The sequence below is a fragment of the Falco naumanni genome, chromosome 7, assembly GCF_017639655.2.
Source record: "Falco naumanni isolate bFalNau1 chromosome 7, bFalNau1.pat, whole genome shotgun sequence".
NCBI lineage: Eukaryota > Metazoa > Chordata > Aves > Falconiformes > Falconidae > Falco > Falco naumanni.
The window spans coordinates 61,899,836-61,920,223 of record NC_054060.1 but is presented as its reverse complement, the minus strand read 5'-3'; the positions used below and the strand labels follow the sequence as shown (position 1 = coordinate 61,920,223).

The 20,388-nt window shown below is 40.0% G+C and overlaps 1 long non-coding RNA gene across 5 annotated transcripts in view; it reads left to right on the top strand.

Moving 5' to 3' along the window:
* Window positions 1–7,468, top strand: part of LOC121091328 — a 37,501-nt gene extending 30,033 nt beyond the window's left edge. For 2 of the 5 annotated variants that reach the window (XR_005828901.1, XR_005828899.1), the window contains 2 exons: window positions 622–720; window positions 7,130–7,468. This is a non-coding gene — a long non-coding RNA (uncharacterized LOC121091328). Of the gene's footprint in view, window positions 1–621; window positions 721–2,355; window positions 2,457–7,129 lie in introns of all 5 variants that reach the window. The other 3 variants (XR_005828903.1, XR_005828900.1, XR_005828902.1) reach the window with 3 other exon arrangements.
* The last annotated feature ends 12,920 nt before the right edge of the window (window positions 7,469–20,388 follow it).

Genomic DNA, 20,388 nt, shown 5'->3' with positions numbered 1-20,388 from the left:
CCAGTGTGGCACGCGCATCCTTTCACGGGGCTAGTGCCCGGTGTAGCATGGCCAGAGCTCTTGTGCTGGAAACAAACGGCAGCACAAGTCCCAGCCCCATTAGGAAGCCACCTGAGTAGCAGGGTGCCCGTTCAAACAGGTTTTTTCATTCTTCGGCTTTGAGAAGTGAATATTCCAGGTAATACAATAGTACCTGTCTATAAATTTTAAATAAATAGGAGAACACTTGATTCTTGACAGTTCATCTCAGCGTTTCAGTTGCTGATGGCAACATTAACAGCCAGCCTTTCCATTTTCTGTCATTACTCACATTTCACAAACTCTGAGGGTTTGATTCTGCCTCAAATATTTAGGGCTTTTTTTGCACAATGCTTTCACTTAGCAGAGCAAATTTAAACTATAACTTGCTCAGCTTTGCAGCCAGGAGAATCTCATTTTCTCACCTCAGAAAAGGGGGGAGGAAAACCCTGCTAACATTTTGCAGACCTTCCACGTGCCGATACCAGAGTTGCATTTTTGTTCACGTTGAGCCTTGAGACAGAAAGCATCATTGTCATATCAGCTTTGCAGGTCCCTGAAGACACCCACATTCTGTGACCAAGCTGTTTTCTGTTCCCACAGAAACCACATAGTTAGTGGGGGCAGCCCTTGAAATGAATGGAAGTCTCGGCATTCATACTGCAATAAAGGACGATGAACACCTGGACTACTGTTCTACTGGTACTATTTTATAAACACAAAGATGTTGAAAATACTGAACCATTCCTTCCTTCCTTATTTTTGCTTCACTAAAGCAAGACTGTAGCAAAACAGAATTAGCATCCCTTGCTAGACTGGGGAGACACATATCTCTCATTTGTCCTTAACCCACACTATACTTACTGCTTTGAGTCTCAGGCTGTATATTCTATTTTATTCCTTATTCTTAGCTATATCGTAAATATTTGTATGCTATTAGATATATGATAAATGTCTAAAAATAATAATTTGACGGAAGGTTTTCATTGGATTATTATTGAAAGATTAACAATTCTGAAGTGCTCAGTTATATGACATTTGATCATGCAACCCTTATGAAACCTGGTTAGCTTTTATACTGAAAATAGGCCAGTAGAAAGGATAGCAGAATCAGAGCTTACATATTTAGTATTGAATAAGCCATATTTTCTGTGCTGTTTTCCATAAAAACAGACATGCTAGATCAAACTAAAAGATTTTTCTCAGCCAGTGGCCAGCAGCTGATGGTTAGAAAAAAGAACATATGAAAGAGAGTAGCTGCTAGGTACTCCTGTTTAAAATCATCCATCTCATGTTTAATAGCTCTTCATGGTCTTTCCTTTATAAATTGCTTAATCACTTTTTGAACTTTTTTGTAATTTTGGCATCCCATGAAAATGAATCTTAAAATATAATATTGTTATGCAGGAACGGGCTTTCTTTTGTTTGTTTTAAACCTGCTGCCTAATAGTTTCCCTGGGTACCCTGCAGTGAGTAATCATTCCCTATTCAGTTTCTTCATGTCATTCATAATTCTATATTCCTCTATCACACCCGCCTTTCGTTGTCTCTTTGCCAAGCTGAAGAGTACAGGTACAGTTATATCTCTTACACAGAAGCTGTTCCATACCTCTAATCTTCCCCTCTGCTGTTCTCCTTGCCCTTTCTAGGTTCTATATCCTTCCACAAACTTCCACAAATCATTCATTATGTGCCTATCTCATCAATATGTGCATAATCAAGCTTTCTGTTTCTTTTTTTTTATTATTCTTTTCCCAATATTTCCTAATACTCTGTTTGTCTTCTGATGGCTGCTGAGAATTGGGCTGATGTTTTTAAGGAATTAATCAGAAGAGCTTCAAGATCTTCTATGCTAATTTAGAGCCCACCACTGAGAGCTTCATTATTAAAACTGTTTTATCCTCAGGAGGATTACTTTGCATTAATTTGGCCTTTTCTCACGCAATCATTCAACACAGTAAAATCCTTCCACAACTCTTTACGTTAAGCTTTGGCCATCTTGAGTAATTTCATATCAGCTAAAAACTCTTCATTCATTCCCTTTTCTAGATCAGTTAAGAATATGTTGAATAGCAGACAGCTCCATTCATTCCTCTACTGAATCCTGTGGAAAAAGATTATCTATTCCTTCCCCTCCCCACCCCACCCCCCACCTTTTTTTTTTTTGTTGTTTAACCTATTGCTGATTCAGGAATAAACTTATTCCACATCCCATATCACGTAATTTTCGCTACCTTTGGTGAGACACATTAAATATCCAAGTTGTGCCAATTCTTTGCCATTACAACACATTAAAACACTGTAGCGTACTAATTCTGGTCTTTTTTATAATTTCAGATAATTTGCTTGCTCCCCAGACTCACTAATGAACTTCAGTCTCACACCCTACAGGTTCTTTAAAAAGCCTGGCTTCACAACTATCACTTTCTGCTCCTCAGGTATGGGCTGATGTAAGTCAGAGTTACCCATTACAGGGAGTAGTTCAGCACTTTAGGTTTGATTTCTGCTAGAGTTCTTAGATGAACACAATTTATTTCTGTTGGTTTGCTACTATACATATATCAATTTGTCCTAAACCTTTTTAATGACAGCTAACTCAGAGGTCCTTAGTTTGGTCTCCATACAGAAGGGCTCCATGATGAAAAAAACTCAACTTTTTTTGCTCTTTCCCAGTAAAAAACAATAGAAATAATTAATTTAGGGTTAGGTGGGTTTTTTGCTAAAATCTTGTATTTCTTGAATGCTTCTTTTACACTCTATCAGAACTACAGGGTCAGGTTTTTTACTTATGCATTTTAAATGCTGTTATTACTTGTGCTAATGCTTTTAGCAAGTCAAGGCTCAACAACATTTTTGGCCAGTTTCATAACAGTTTTGCATTGCCTTGCCAGGGTTTTCTGTTTTCTCATTTGGAGAGAAGTTCCACACCAGAAGATGTCTCTGGTAGCTTTAAACAGTATCCTACAAGGATGTTTCCCTTTGGGCTGCTTCTCTTAATTTCTTTTGAGAAAAGTTCTTCATTTGTATGTACTTTCTTGTAAATTATATTATGGCAGGGAGATGGGCAAGAAGTTGTGGGTTTTCTACCTTTGGTGATACTGAATTTGAGAAGGCTGTGTTTAGTATTGCAGGGCAGATCTTCATTATGATTTTAGAAAAGAATTGCAAGGATAAAATGGATTTTATTTTCATTATGAATTTCTAATAATCTGTTGCTGGATTAAAATAACAGCCTTAAGACTCGTAACCACTGATGCATATATGCACTGTATGGCACATGGTTAACATCAAAATCTTATTTAAATCACTGCCTTTAAATAAGAAAGTGGAACAAAACATATGGAGTCTGGGATTATTTGTGAAATATTACACTATGATTGTCTTAATCTATGATGCTAGCCTTTTTGTTGCTGCTAAAACAGCATTTATTTATTTTGAGAATATGACTAATCCTGCCTTTTTAATGAAATAGCAGAACTTTTCACCTGGGCTAAAGATTAAACATTGCATTTTATCATTAAACGTGAAGATACAGAATCTTGCAAGCAAAAGAGATCCTTGTTATCATTTCAGCAATCTCTGTCTTCCAGATTATTGAAATGAAAAAAAAAGCATTGCTATTTGTACCACTAAAGATGAAAAGGAAAAAAAAAAAAAAAAAAGAGATAAATGCAGTTTTCCAGTTAAGAGCTTAGAAGAAATTCGTACTAAACCAATTTTGATACCTGTGGCTATCAAAATGAGCGACCTCACAGAAATTATTTCAATCTGTCAGCAACTTGTTCTTATTATTTGCACATAGAGTGGAAAATTCAGTACTTTTTTGTCAGAAATACCTTTGCATTCTCATTTTTAAGTATATCAAAAGGAAAAATACCCCAAAAAATGAATTAGTGAACAAATGTTTCTTCTGTGTGACAGTAATTGCCACATTGTACTGGCCATAATGATACTCAATTGAAGCTTATTTTCGGTTGATCATAACAAATTTTTATCTATATAAAGTGCTAAACAGCATCAATCTTCTCTGTTCGTGCTTTACCAATGAGTGTGGCAGACCTCGAGTTATTTGAAAACACTGCCCTATGCATGAGCACGACAAAAGACACTTTGGATTTGGAGCAAAACAAAGGCTACAGACAAAAACAGATTCAAAATTAGTATTTTAACAAGATGTGTTTCAATGCAGTGTGTTTTTTTTAAAAAGTGAAAGAGGGTCAAAAGTGTAAAAATCTCAATTTTATATAAATACTGACTTGTATTTTTTGACATTTCAAATTACTGAGAGTTGCTGCAGCAAGAGTCAATGTCAGCAAATGACTCAGCCCAGCAGAGACAGTCATCAGATCACCCGGATCACAATTAAATTGGTTCAGGGACATGGATAGCACTTTATAATTTTTTCTCTACCCCTTTTTTCACCCGCAACCATTTTTTCCCCCAGCTCAGTGAGCTCCCCCAAAATAAGAACAGAATGAAGACAAGCCTTGTTCATTTTACCCAGAGATAAATTCACTAAGGCCACCCCGGCACAGCGAGAAACAGCGGGTAGGAGGAGAGGTTCATATACATGAACGTGTATTGAGTGGTCTAAAAAAACTGTGCTGTGAAGCAAATTTTGAACAGAATTCAAGGATGAATAAAGGTGACTAAAGACTATGTTTGGGGCTCTTACTTTCTTAAGTGAGTATGAAACTAGCAACAATTTCCAAGACCACCTGAAATTTAAATGATAGGAACTGAAGAATGGCAGCGCCACTGCCAAGAGGAATTTTCCATCCTGTAATTACATGGATTGCAACCAAAGCCCCCTTCTATGCACTTCACGCTGGAAAAGCAATATTTTTCTTTCAAATACACTTAAAATATAATAAAATATTGCACACAACCATCTCATGCAAGAACTCTAGAGAAATCAAATTTAGACAGTCTAAGGTACAGGCAAGCATCCACAAATCTACGCACACACAACATTGAAAATAATTTAATTTCAACTACACGTAAATATATTTTTGTAACAAACTTTTAATTTTAAAAAAAACAAAACTCTTTTCCTCTGCCCTTTTTAAAATTAGTACATTTTCTCCTTCCCTCTATACCTTGCCCTGCTGATTTTTTACTGCCATTTTTAGATTCTTATTAGTCTTCCTCCATTTCTATGTGTATTTTTTTATTCATCTGCTTGACTTCCCTCCTTTTTCTATCCCCTCTTGATTTACTTCTTTGCATTCAAATAGCGATGCTGCCTGGGACATTGCCTCTGTCTAAACCAACCTCAGCTAGTTTACACCCATTGCTTTCATAAGAGGGTACTCAGGGCATAAAATGCCTTTTTCCCTGGTACCTCAGTGTCCGTTACATCCAAGCACAGTCTTGTCACACTGTGGTCTAAAAATAATATGAATAGAAAACTTATTGGCTTACGGATCTTTACGCCTGTTTGCAGTTCAGAAAAAACAGCAGAGATCTTACTGTGCCAGCTGTTTTCTTCTCTGGTTTTGCTTTTTTGTTGTTCAACAGCATGTTGCTAAAAAAGAAAATAAAACCAGGTGTCTTTTTTCTCCAAGTGATACTTCTTACCTCCTCCTCCCATCTCTGCCGTGCTGGACCATTCATCCCTAACAGAGGCACTTCCCATACACAACAACCAGGGAAACACGGGGCCAGGAAGGAAGAGTGGAAATATTATTTATCTTGCAAACCCTGTTTTACAATTTCACCACTGAACTTTATTTGTGATTTCATGGAGTTCATGGAAAGAGTTATAAAAAGAAGTCCTCTGATGAATATTAAGCCATGTTAATATCAGTGTAACGCTTGAAAACAGAATCCTCAGAGTGCTTGGCACAGGCACAGGTTTCAGTTGAGACAGAAGCCAGATAAGTTCTCCAGGTATCAGACAATCGCCTGCACATCTTTTCTTGCCAGCCTCGTGAGGTTTTCAAGGACAACACTCTGCCCCAGTACTCTTGCATGTAATTAACTCAGAGTTTAATCAACAGGATGTGTAGCTCAGAAGCTCTGAAGAGACTTGTCTGGCTATAAAACATTAGAATGAAAGTTTTTGTTGCTGAATATATCTCTACTCACAGAAGCTAACAAGTATTTGCTGCATTTTCTGCATTTTAGATATGTTTAATCTCCACATATTAAAACCTATCGGTAAGGAGAGGAGGTTTTTCTAACAGAGGGCTAGCAAGGAATTCATTAAGCCTTCTGTGTCATACTCTGCCAATGCTTTTACCAACATGTTCTTGAAAAAAAGTCTGCCTTAGCTTGTGACAAGTCCTGTATCCCAGAAGTACACGAGCTTGAGAAACTCTGGATTTGCCCACATTTAGGCAAAAATGTTCCTCTTGGCCGAAAAGGAGAAAAAAAAATCCCTGGATCAAGAAACACATTAAAATGTACCTTTTGGTCTTTTCCCCCCTGAAATTAACAGAATAGTACAGCTGCCAGTTTATATAGGTTTTAATAATTTTTCCAAAGGAATAAATTAAATTCCTGAAAGTGAAAGACTAAAATGAAATTACTGTAAACAAGGGATTTCTTCTTCAGAAATATTTTATTGAATAACAAAAATGACAGTGAATTCTGCTGGGAATTACTTGTCATTTACTATTAAATTGAGCCATCCAATGCATCCATAAAAATAGAATAACTGGCCCATTAATTTGTTAATAGAATTGTAACCTTCCTAAATATCAAAGTTATAACTGAATCCTAAACAGTAAAAGCCATAACAATATTGGTTGCTAGACATTTGAGGGATGTGTGGATACTCTTCTTGAATAGATGTCTTCCTTTTCTATGCCTATTTTTTGGTTTAAGTGTTAGCTTGCCACTGATTCCCTTCTCGATGGGTTTTTGTGGGCAAGCAGGTTCTCTCTTCAGCCTTCCCTGCACATTTATCCAGCCTGTTTAGACCGTAATCTCCTTGCCATTAGGAGTTAAGGCAATGCTATGCACTGTACGGCCTTTATTACCTTTTATTTATAAAACAGTAAAGTGCTTTACTAATTGATTAAACAATCACAGTGTTTCTTTTTAGAGCCCATGTTAAGTTGTCAAAACAGTTTCATTTTCATGTTGACAGGATGCTTTTTTGCAGATATTCTGGAATGCTTTGGGTAAAGAACTGTCCTCCTGACACAGAAGAAAACAATCCCACCACATTTACCTTTGCAATATGCATCTGTACATATTTGCCACATTGCATGTTATACCTCATCTTTCCACCTAGCCTGAACATCAAATGTGGGCTATTTGCAAATTTGAGTTGCAGTATTTTTGGCTACTCTGCTACTTACAACAGCATGTTCTCTGTGCAGGGAGTCTTCAAGTAGAGCCACGTGCCATGACGAAGAAACAGTGACCATCCTCTGTCCAGATGCAGTCTGGCACCATAAAGGAAAAAAAAAAAAAAAGCACATCATGCTTCCTACAGAGACTTTAATTCTAGATTTATTTTGTGTTTCATGTTTAAAATGAAAATTATTAGGCCTTGAAAGCAGAAGCTACCCATGGAATATGGCAACACAATTTCCGAGACACTAATAAAACTTTTATGACAAAATCTTTGATTTCTTTAGCGTATTATTACCTGTATGCAAGCAGATTTGGATGGCTATGTGCTTATCGCATCCAACCGGCTAATAAAACAATGGTGTACCTGGAAGTCCAGCTGGAGGCAGGAAGAAAGTTGTCCTGGTCATGGATGCCAGGGCACACACAACTCTGCTACCCAGGGCAGGAGGCGGCTTCTCCATGCACTGCGTGAAGAGGCGGCTCAGTGCTAAATGAGAGAGCATGAGGAATAAGACAAAGGTAAATTGTAGAGCATCCTATAAGGGCCTTCAATAGCAGGCTACTGAAAAACAGGAGAGGGATCCAGGGGCTAAGGAGCTCTACTGGAACATACAAAACCAGCTTGCTCAGTAGCAGCGAAGAGTGGTTTGATGAATATTAACCATTCCTCCCACAAAGAGAGTTGCAAGAGCAATCTAGAGGATCAGTCAGACCACCTCAATGCCTACAGGTAGTTTGTTTTGTCTTTTCCTAGTGTTCAGGTACACCGACAGCGGGACCAGAGCAGTGGCCATTCTAATGGTAAAGTGACCTTGAGTTGGCAGGACAGAAGGAAGGAGATAGCAAGTGAAAAAGATATATCTCCTTTATAACAAGTCATAAAAAAGGCATGGGCAACTTTAGTTGCAGTTATAATGGAACAACAGATCAGCACAAAAACATTCTCATTATCGCCACAGAAAAAAACAAATTAACAGATCATTTTGGATGTGTGTTAGACAGACATCTGCCTGAAACCTAAATCTTGACAGCATAGTCAAAATGGGCTAATTTTGACATTTATAGCAAGGAAGTATCTTTGGGGGGAACTTAAAGTTGCTGTCCAGAAACCAAAGAGTTCTTCTAACATGGCACAGTGGGGTTAAATAACTACAGTTAAATACTACTTTGCTCAAAGTGGCCAAGACAACATGAAATGGTTGCTCTTTGCCTGAGCATGCTTGTCACCTGAGGGACTGGAAAAAAGAATCATTATGAAATTACACTACCAAGGGTATTAAAATACCCATAACAACTGACATAGGAACATGTTATGGCAGTGGTACTCTACAATTTTGCTGATCAGAATAATATTGTGCTAACAATTGCAGAATTTAATTTCCCCCCCCCCAACCCTGTCAGTGATATTTTGCCTTTCCTCTTCCCCTCATCTTGCAGGGTAATACTGTCACATAACAATATTGCTGAACAGAGCTGGATGGGAGGTAGCTCTCTTCATTTAGAAAAACTTCAATAGCCTAAGTGAAGGCTAACTGTGATAGACGACAGTGAGATATTTCTTTGGAAAAACACATCTTTTAGAAGTTTTATGATAACAGGAAATATCCTGCGATGTCAAAACAGAAACAAATTTATTGGCTGGATTTTTCCAAAATTATTAAATACAGATGCATGCTTTTTCTGTTCCAGATTGCCTTACAGCAGATCTCTTGCACCAAACCAGAATTCTGCAGGGAGACAGAGAACTGAATTCTGCTCGTGTTATCTGTTTCCTGTGGACACTGATAAATGAACTAAAACTCCAATCAGTGACCAGGGTCAGGAAATGTCAAAACAGCAGGAAACAAAAGTCAATGAGATTTCAGACAAGGCATCTGTTGTAGGGAAGCGGGCTGTGTAGTGGCAGTTGACTAATGCATGATCTAAGCACCGCTCATTGCTTTGATGACTAATGTAACAACTGAAGCCAGTAAGGAGAACCCTGCCTCTCAAAACTTCACCTGAAAAGCTTAACACCATTGCTCATCACCACTAAGCTGTGAGTCTTCAAGAACAGCCTCAGCCCTCCTGTGTCCAGGGCTGTGAAAGAGCCATGAGTCTTCCCAAGGGAAGGTGCCAGTGTGTGTGGCGCACTGCAGAACTGCCAGGCAGAATAAAGAGGATCGTGAGCAAAGGCAATGACCAGCCGCCCTGCAGCAGCACAAATTCAAAAGGGGACTTACCGCAGCAAAGTAACAAGCCCCCCTCCCCCAAAAAATATTATTTCTTTTTTTGCAAACCCAAGGACAATTCACACCACATTTAAGGCTATAAAATTGCTCAACGTATTTCTGAGGATTCTCTGGGATGAGATCTCATCTGCTTGCTGTACCTCAAAGTACACAGGAAAGTGACTGGATTAGAATGAGCAGAAAAAAAAAGAATAACAATTAACTGGGTTTTCTGATGGTGAGGAGCAATGCTGTTCTACAATCTTTTTTCATTCTTGTGCAGCTCACTGGAGACAAAGATGTAATTACAAGCAAAATGTGTCCCCAGAGCAACCAAAACTTACGATCTGAAGGAAGGGAGCTTCCCAGCTTTGAAGCCAAGTTATAGACTGACAGACAAGGGGGTTTTGACACCACTGCTGGTTCACATTGCTTCCTACATGACGTTTACAGTTACTCAGTGAAAATTTGCCAGCATAACTGACAGTCATCTATCACGATGTTTTAATTTCAAATAGAATAAGTCCAAGTGTAGATACACACAGCAAATTATTCCAAAGAGTCAATGAGACAAGATTATCATATGTACATGTTCCTCCCTTTTCAAATACAGTGCTTTACAAATAACACAGTTTTCTCTAAACTAACAGTACTTTTTAAAACAATCTTTTAGTAAACAAGATCGTAGCCAGGAAATGGTCCGGTAGTCCTCCCTGGATTTAATCTGAATTCAAATGCAGTAACAAATAACATGCATTTTTAAAAGGAACCTTTCAAACCATACTGCTGTTCTTATGCCTCACAGTTAATTCATTAATTAAGGCGTTTCCACGAAAAATACTAAGGGCCAGAAAGTGGAGTACAGCACGGAGGAAAATGAGATTGAGCTTGACTGTCATTATAATCTTTATACAGCTAAAGGAAAATATGAATTTGTTGAGTCTGAGAATCTTTCCTTTTCTGAAAGAAAATTTCCATCTCAATTTTTTTTTTAAATTCAAGTATAGACCAGAAAATGGGTGGTGCTTTTCCAACATTACATTTTCATTATGTTAATCCAGGCAGCAAGCATCAACTATTTTTTCGGGTCAGATAGATATTTAAGATGATTATTTCTTTTATGTATATATACACATTTTAAGAAATTGCATGCTGTCAGCTCCTGCTATTGATTTTTATTCCCCTTCTGTAAGCTGATAAATGCAAATGCAAAAAGTGTATATCTGCTTGGTGACCTTCCCAATATATAAATGCATACTTTCAGCAAAGGCATGCCCTTTCCCAACTTTTTTTTTTTTTTGGTTTGCATTTAACAAAATAACTGCAAATGTCAGGTATTAGAAGGGTTGAAACAACGTTTTCTATTTTGTTGTCTTTAGAACCCCATCTTTTATTCATGACTTCTCTCTTGGTGCTGGAAGGGAGGCTGTGTTGCTATAGCAATGCCCTGCATATCCTTGTGGATAGCTTACAGTTTCACTTTTTTTAAACAACAAAGAGCCATTGATACTACATGTTGCCAAAGGTTACAAAAGTTGAATTCTAAAATGGAAATATTTCTTCTATAAGACTGCGTAGGATATATGCCATGCAAATTCAAAGCTTCAAGTAAACATACAGCCCTTTTGTGAATACAGATGAACCTAGTATAGTACTGTTTGGCTTCAATATATTATTCAGAAAAAAGTATTTAAGATATACTCGTTATCTACTGTTTTCAAGATACAAATTTTCAAATATGTACAACCTACTCTCACACCTTTCTGACCTGCAGTAGAAATAAAACCTTTTTTACATTTTAACAGTTCTGGATAATAAAATGCAATCTCGTATTCCAATTATGATTTAATGGTAAATACACTCCCAATGTCAGGGAACAGTCACCTTATAGAAGCTTCCATGCCCACAATGGATATTAAATATAGTTGAGTGTCCTTCAAGACTTCTCAAGTATGGTTTTTGTTGCTACCCTAATTGATTTCTCTTCTGTCCCACAGATAGATGTTTACACAGTACAAATTCAATAATGGTTCAACAAGTTAAATCAAATAAAGAGTTAGATGGAAAAATTTAGGGTTACAGTCATAAAAAAGAAATTTATACTGGTGATTCAGCAGGCAGCACTAAATGACTCAGAACAGCTCAAGGAGGGTAACACGGGCAAAACATCCCCCATCACTACTGCAGAGCAGTAAATCAGTGAGGAAGTCCAGACTTTTCACCCTCAAAGCACCACGCAGTTGGAAGAAACACCTCCCGTGCTGGGTTTAGGGCAGACACTGGCGGCCTCGCTCCCTCCGCACTGGCAGGAGGACCACAGCCTGGCAGGAGGTGATCCATGGGGTGATTCAGTGTCCCGCGTAATCCTTCTGGCACCACTGCCTGGCAAGCGCAAGGGCCAGATTCAACCCCTAAATCACTGAAACACTTTAAACAAGCCCGCCTCACACTCCTTTCTGCAGAAATCTGGCACACGAAGGCCACTGCTCAAGAGAGAGGAGCAGCGCACGCCAAGTGGACCCCCCCCGCGCCGCTGCACTGGTGCAAGTCTGCTGGGGCCAGGCTCGAGCATATAGCTGTCCTTCAGCTCAAAAAACCCTTCTTTAGTTTCCAAATCTCACTGGATTTACCAACCCACAAAGAGTTGCTAAAACGACTGTAGGAGCAGAGTGCAGCTGAGGAAACAAAGGAATATGCATCAAATATCATCCTGACCTGGACCGTTTGGATTCTGGACCATCCACCTCCACTATCAGGGAGGGAGTGGAACACACAGGCTTAAACAATCTTTGCTTAACTGGAAAAGAAAAACCATATGCCAAACATTCGCCCCAAGCAACACCACCAGCTTGGCAGGGTACCTAGCAATTGTCCTGACCCTGTCCTCCTCCAGGCACTCCTGATCCCATGCTCCTCCAGAGGACCCGGTCTGCTGGTGCTGCTCTGCCGCTGGGGCACATCCACCCAGAGCCTTTGTCCCAAAGGAGCTTTGACTCCTCTTTTTTTTTTTACCCCCTGCCCAAAGCCTGAACAGCAGAATTTGATTATGGTGGCTCCCCCATCCCAGGAAACAGCTAGGCTGTTTGAGCTTTTCCCAACTTAATTACAACAGTTCTGTTCTCCCTGGTTTTACAGCTTTATTTTATGTCCCTTGAAAACTTCAGAAGCTGCCAAGAGGGGCAGGTTGCTTTTCCCTAACCCAGCAGCCCCTTTCAGCCATCGCTTTCCAAAAGAGGCTGTCAGAGGGACTGGAGAGCTCTGAACTTGGGCTTCTCAGAGAAGCACTGGTCTTTCTCCTTTTTTACACCCACAGGCAGGCACATGAGGAAGTATTACCACGGAAGAGTTTGTGAAAAAAATACATTAACCTTCTTTCCTTATGTGATGAAAGTGCCACAAAGCCTGCTGGAAGTTCCTTGCTGGGAACTTTTTGTGTGACCCACAAAAACGGTCCATAGAAAGAGTCTTTAGGATATGGCTTCGTTGCTTATAAGAAACCAGGAGAGACAAGAGGGCAAACCGTGTTGCCCAGAACCCAAGCTGTCTGCCTTCTTGGCATTTGATGTCACAGTCTTTTTCTGAAGGATTTAGCAACAGGAAATGACACGTGCGACACTGCCAGGGCAGGAGTGCTGCACTCAGCCGCACCGCACATAGATGTACTGCTGGCACCAAGGGCACCCAAAGCAAAATTCTCCTTAAGCCTTCCCTTGGAAGCTCATCTCCAGTCCGTGGCAGACCCCAGATTTTGGCTGTGTATTGGTTATGACTGGCTGGTAATGTTGAATTCAGGCATGGGTTACACCGGACACAAAGACGCTTATCTCTCCATTGAAACATGAAGCACCAGTTCCTTCTAGACCCTCCTCACTGGTTTAGCACACCTTTCCCAGAGCTCAAAGCTGTGGGCACCCTGGACTTACGTTTTGCCAATGGTTTCTTTTGCCGGCTGTCCTTCGCAGGAGTCCTGTCGGGTGGGGAACTTCCAGCAGGATCTTCTCAGCAGGAGACATGTCAGCACGGCAGGGAAAGCAACCAACCCCCTGATTAAAATAAAGGTCTTAGTCTGATACAAGGCATGCAATACTAAATACAATTAATAGATGGTACATAGGCAGACACCCCAAAATATCCTACACAGTTTTTAATGATTTGCACCCCCCAAACCCGGGCCAAGCTGTGGCTGTGAGCCGGAGCCGAGCTGGAACCCCAACTAGCCAGGTTAGCAAAGCCTTGAGTTGGAAAAACCCTTGCAGCTACCACGTGTACCTGCCTGTGTCTTTTACACCCATTTCCTGGGGCTCTCCCTGCTGGCAGGCTCCTTATTCAAACCAGCTTTTGTGGTGATCAGAAATCTTGTTTTGTGGGTTTGTTTGCAAAAAATAATTACCTTTATTGGCTATTTAGCATTCAGAAGGATTTTTGTTTCATGTATAGTGGCATTTAGTATTTGAAAAGCTGCTAATTCAGTACCAAATGTATTTGTCACCTTCCTTCTTTAACCAAGATTACTACCTTTGGTTTACCCTGCTTGCTCTGATTTCCACTGCAACTCCACCTGGCATCATAAACTCCTTCCCAGGAGAGATACCTACCTACCCCCTGCGAATTGGCCACCGTACCGATTGTCACTTGTCGCCCCTGGGTTCTCAGCTGCCTGTCTCTCCTCTCAAACCCTCTCTAGCCCCATTTTCATGCTTCCCTCACACTGCTAGTCTAACTTTTGATCCCTTATACATCCTTCTTCTCTTCTCTGGCATGTCCTACAAACATCTTCTTTACCGTATGTCTGCTTTCACAATTCTAAGTCCCCTTTTAACGTGCTTTTAAAGATGAAGGCTTGGTTTGTAACCATAGACATACATGTACAAATTACTCCTGGATAAAAACAGTTCTATACTCAAGATTGGTTCTGAGCAACAAAGAGATGTCATAGTCTAGATTTATAAAAGCCTTATTTTTACCGCATATGTCCCCACTTCACTGTTGTGTTTAAACACAGGATTTCACACTACAAATTATAAGTAAACCTACATGCATTGGACTTCCTTACAAAACAGAGATCAGTGCTTATTGTCAGATAAAAACTATGGAAGGATGGAGCTGAAGTTAAGATGCATGCAGCGATGACTTGGGGTAAAACCATTACAGGGCTGAATTGCAACCATTCAAAAATTCAGGCTTTGTAAACCCTTGGAAAATCAGGGTAAGTCACACTTGAAATAAATCCAAATATATGAAGATATCTAGGGTATCGTTATATGCACTTTTTTTGCCTTTTTTTTTTTTTCCCACATTCAAAGCTCTTACCTACTGGCCTGGAATAACATGAGCTAATAATCATGAGAATCTGATTAGGCAAATACGGTTGTTGAGGCCAAGTTAAGAGACCTGCAGCTGTTCCATGGAGCTGTATTGAAGCTTACAGTTTTAGCATAGCCTTTAGAGAATTTGTTCTTAAAAATACAGTAATAGGTGCTATAGCAGACCATGAGGAACCGAAAAATTCCACAACTGAAAAAGGGCTTTTAGATGATGGAGGATTTTAGTGCTTGTACTCCCAGGTAAAATCCACTTTCAAAAGCATACTTCATTTTTTATGTTTTCTTGACCTCATGACAGAAAGGATGTTCTTACAGTCATTTGCAGCTAATGAAAAGATGTAGAAGCTTTTTACATGACCCAATTTTTAATTATTTCCAAATTACTTTTTCACATTGAAATGCACTATTTTTTAAAAGAAAATAATAATTCTGAGTCCATCACCTTTTCTGAAGAATATTTCTGTAGCTTTCATGTATCAGAGGGACTTTTCCTCTTGCACAAACCAGAACACCGTGTTCAGTGCAGTACAGCATATTAAATGGTTATGCTGAAGATACATATCCTAGACATTGTTCTTGTCTCATACAAAAATGGTAAGGATAGGTGCAATTCTAGGCAACCATATTCAACATCTGAGGTGTGTGTGCAAATACTTTAATATATTGATATTGGGTGATTTCCAGCATTCAAGTGTTAACCTTGGAAAGAATTTCACAATTTGACGTGAAAGATGACTTAGAAGAACTTATTATGGACTAGAGAGACACAATGATGTGTCCAGGAAGCCAGGGAGGTGGGTGCTGCAGATGTTTAAAGAGAAAGATTTCCCTACCGAAAATAACAGATTTGAAGAATAAGTGTGGGGGCACTCCTGAGACTTGCAGTACTGGCTAGCAGAAGGCCTAAGTATTATGCAGAAGCTGTCTTAGTTAGTGGCACTGACAGTCTTTCCATCTTAACTGTTAGTTAACATGATCTGTTGTCTGTTTTCCCAGGTTATGCTTGTAAATTAACCCCGTCAGTGTTGTCTGAGCTTGCAGAAATGAAGGGCTTGAAAAGTAAGGCCTTACTCAACCATGTCACACACACCTAAAATAGATGCTGTTCTCTTGACCTCCAGAGTTCTAATAAAGCATTATGCAAAGAATTATTGTATTCCATTTGTTCACAATGATGGTGTCTTGCATCTCTCTATCTTTCTCACTTTCTGACAACAGCGGTTAATAAGTGGTGTGCCCTTCGCAAACTTACAAAAGCCATCCAGGCTTTCCAGCATCCGAAGGAAGTTCACAGCATCCCTCTGAGTCTAGAAATGATGAATCAAGTTTCAGCAATTCCTTTTCCATTTTGTTTGGATATTTTTTTTTTAAATATGTAGTTTAGACCACACCACAGTTGCTAGTAAGAGTAAGCAAACAGTTCATTCAGTATCAGTTTGAAAAATTAAGCTGCTATTTGTGTACCTATCACTTGGTACTTGCACACACTTTTAAATTTGTATGCATGTGTTGGCTTAACGCCGACATTTCAGAATGTTCCAGAAACCTGAAAAGGAGACCATGGTAGTGCTCCAGCACTGACAAGGACAGTCACACACAGGATTCAGTTTCTCCCTACGTGATCCAGAGCACAACTTTAGAACTAAGATTTACCTGTTTCACAAAAGCAGTCCCTTAAAGAAGTTCTCAAAGAACCCATCTGATGCTCTGGACATTCCAGCTGGAGCCACCTTGCTTCATATTAAAAAATAAAACCCTCAATATTCAAGAACAGAGACTGAAACACAGGTCTCCCAGCATTGTGGTTGAACTGCCAATCTCTTCTGTGCCCGACAGGTATTTAAAATACTTCATAACACACAAAAAACCCAAGATTAAGCAGGGCATAGGGCACAGATTTCTATTCTAAAACACACTTTCCCAGCCTCCTTGTTAAAGTATTCTACTGGGATGCAGGACACCTGTGTTGCAATCTCTTTACTGCATAAAAAACCAAGGAGACCTGAATGTACGTTTATACATTCTTGGTGGCAGTCTTGGTTACCGATTACAAACAGATCCAGGAGTTCTCCTTGCTTTTCCTGTGGATGCTTCCTAACACCTTTTTTTTGTATTCAATCTAAAGCAATTTCTCAAATTCTGCTGGAATTTGCAAAGTTTTTCCTTTCTCTTGAAACTGTCTTCTGAAAAAAAACCATCCTATTGGGCATATGAGGTATCAATCAGGCAAAGAGGGCACTCACATGTGTTCATTTTCAGTTTTGAGAACCACAATTAATAATTGAAGAAACACATGCCAGGTAAAAAGAGTGTCATGCTTACTACTTTATAGCAGGATGTTTTACCATAGAAGCTATGGAAGGACAAAGGGAAATTTTCCTTACTGTCCTTTCATTTTCAGTTACAGTGCACATGTTTGAAGACAGTTAATAACTAAAAAAAATTATGACTTAAGTTAGCCCTTGGATTCTTCCACATTCATTGCATGGTTCTAGAATATTGGTAACACCATAGGAAGAAATATATGCTGGGAATCCCATAGACCCATTTGAGTCTAGCTGGGTTTATGGGGTGTCAAGCAGATAAGATGCCCCTCTGGGATTCCAGTAATGTGTGCACAAGAGATCCTATAACACCCAATACAGAAATCACTTGGCAAAAAGCAAAAAAAGAGCATCCTTTCTAAAAGACTGCTTTTCCGTATGTCAGGACCCTTTACTGTGATGGAAATGATCTGGCAGGAGCAGTGGAGAAATGACCAGAACCATTTTTGGTCAAGGTAATTTTAGCAAATTTTATACCAGAGGGTAACCACAGGAGAGAAGAGCATAACAGAATTAAACTGATACTACCGAGCACACACAAAGCTGGGAATATTTGCAAAGTTGCAAGATTTTAAGTAACGTAGTCCTACAATCAGTGTATAAAAATAAATGCAAGGTACCTATTGTAAGCAGCCTGGTGAAATCAAACCCAAGTTTTCTGAAGACTTAGCAGTAGCAGCAATTATTCTTCTAAGGTGATATGTGAAGTTGAAGTGGCTGTTACATCCAGGCACAGGAGGTGGTGGTGTGCTGCCCCCCAGAGACTGCACTGATTGCTTCTCTTAACACTCAATATTAGCAGTAAATTCCTGCGTCCTTGCCTTGCCCGAGGTCCAAACAGCTCCGATGTAGTCAGTTCTGAGCTGTTGTAGGCTTCAGTAGCCATGTGAGGGAAACGAACTGAATCAGCTGAACTCTGATTCTAAAGGCAATAGGTAGGTACAGTGTCCTATGCTTTCCATTATTGCGCATCTGGAGTTTCTCCTTGACCTGCAGTCATAAATTTGGATATTTACTGTTTGCTCGTACAGAATTGCATGTCCCCACATACTGCTTCTTTGTGTTTAAGAAAATAACATGAGAGATTTGACTGCATCTTATCTTACCTGCTTAGCAGCCATCAAAACGTACCAAGGTGAGGACAGATTCCCACTCATCCTTCCAAAGCCTGTCTAGCTGCCCGAGTTCTTGTTTTGTCTTGGAACAGCTGTAAAATATCACAACTGCAATGGCACCAAAAGCTATACAAAGCCATGGATGATTGTGTAATGGAGGGAATATCAGTTTTATCATTAAAAAAACAACCCTTGGGAAGTAAGACCTCTGGGCTCAAACACTGACAGCTGACTTGCTGGCTCAGTCATGCCTGCCACTCTACACAGATTTGGTTTTTCATGAGCTCTCTCTAACCTTCTCTGAGCATATCAGTCTCAAGTATCTCCTCCTTCCTGGTCCTCTGTTTTACCTGGCTCCCTCTTTCTTTATTTTGCTCCCCTTTTCCCCTTGTCTTTTTAACCAACCCGAGCATTCCCAAATGACTTCCTTCTGCTTCATGTCTTTTCTTCTTAGAATTCTCTCCTCATAATGTCGATTTCAACTGTATGCTTCACAATCCTGAAAGCACAGTCTATTCAAAATTAATAGAGTGTGGAGTTGAGAAGCCCACAGTACTTTTCAACTCTTACTGCTTTAGCATCCCCTCCCCACCTCTACATCCACATACCTCCTGTTTTCTCTCTGAGGTCTCTGAGGCTAGGTCCACTGTGTCTTAATGTTGTTAAAAACACAAACCTAAACAAAAACCATGGTACGGAGTATTTGCTGTAAGGTATGAAAATGTCAAGGAAAGAAAATTATTCATTTCCCTCCTTCATCTTCAATCAAAATGGAAATTTGTTATTTACAAGAAGCTGAGAGCTTGTCATATTGTCTTCTGCTGCAGAAAGCTCACATGCATCTTGAAGACAGGAGAATTGATCTAGAAAAGGCAGGGTTAGCTCTTTGGGGGGTTGATTATAAAGCAAGTTCACATCTTCTGAGTGCCAGACAGCTCAGTCCCAAGGGGTTTTCCTGAAGGAAGCGAGGAATGAGGAAATAATACAGTCGCACATACATGGTTCCCCCTAGCTGCAGGGACTTTATCAACCGTACAGATCTTTGAGGGATATTTCCACAAGGTTGAAAGCAAAGATCCACACAGATAAATAGTAGAGGCATAACCCTATCAGTTCATCAAATGAGCAAATTTGACAACTGAGCTCACAACACCAAATTGGGGTTCAGGATGTTTCTCAAAGCTCTTCTGCTAGTCTTCTTGGAAAACCATAATCTCTTCCCCAAAGGACTTCAGGGAGAGCAAAGAAAGATGCAAGGACAGGGGTAGCCTTTTATGCTACCCTGTTCCAAGCCAACCAACAGCTTTCAAGCCACTGATCCAAATGAGCCCACCTTAGCTGTAGCCTAGCCAAAAAGCTGGAGCAGACAGCACACATAATCATATACACACAGCCCCTTTCATCCTTACCTGTGAGACAAAAAGCTCGCACTACCTGGCGTCCAAGTGTCTCAACAGAGTAGTTTTAATGATTGCAAAGAGCAGCTGCTAGTTCCAGCAGGTGTAAGTTAGAAGCAAAACAAAACAAAAATTGAAACATGTATTTTAGGATCACTGACCAAATGCAATTAAACCCCTCTTTTAACAGAAGGGGTTTTTAATATTGAATATATTTGTTATTTAGAAAAGTGACACAACATAGTATCTGCCACTTTCTGTCTTGCACTCACCAGTCTTTGGTCAGTGTTTGAAAAAGATTGTTACCTTTATCGGAATAATAGGCACGAACAGCCAGATGAGAGAAATTTAATTCTGCGCTTAATTAGCTTAGCTGCAACTACGTGAAAATGTCTGTGCACAAATATGTGTGCGTTATATAGGTGAACACTCTACCAGAGGGTTACACACAGCTTTATAAGCAGCCTGCAGCGATAATTACACCGATTGCAAGCTTAAAGGGAATGCAGATCCCACCAGGATTAGGGCGAGGGCCAAGTCCTAGGGCCGGCGCGCTCCCGAAGCCCAGGTGGTGGGCGCAGAGCGCGGGGCAGGGAGGACCCCCGGGCAGGGCGCAGCGCAGCGCGGAGCGCAGCGCCGGGAGGTGCGCAGAGATCAAGGTGCAGCACAGGGCTCGGCGCGCAACGCAGGGA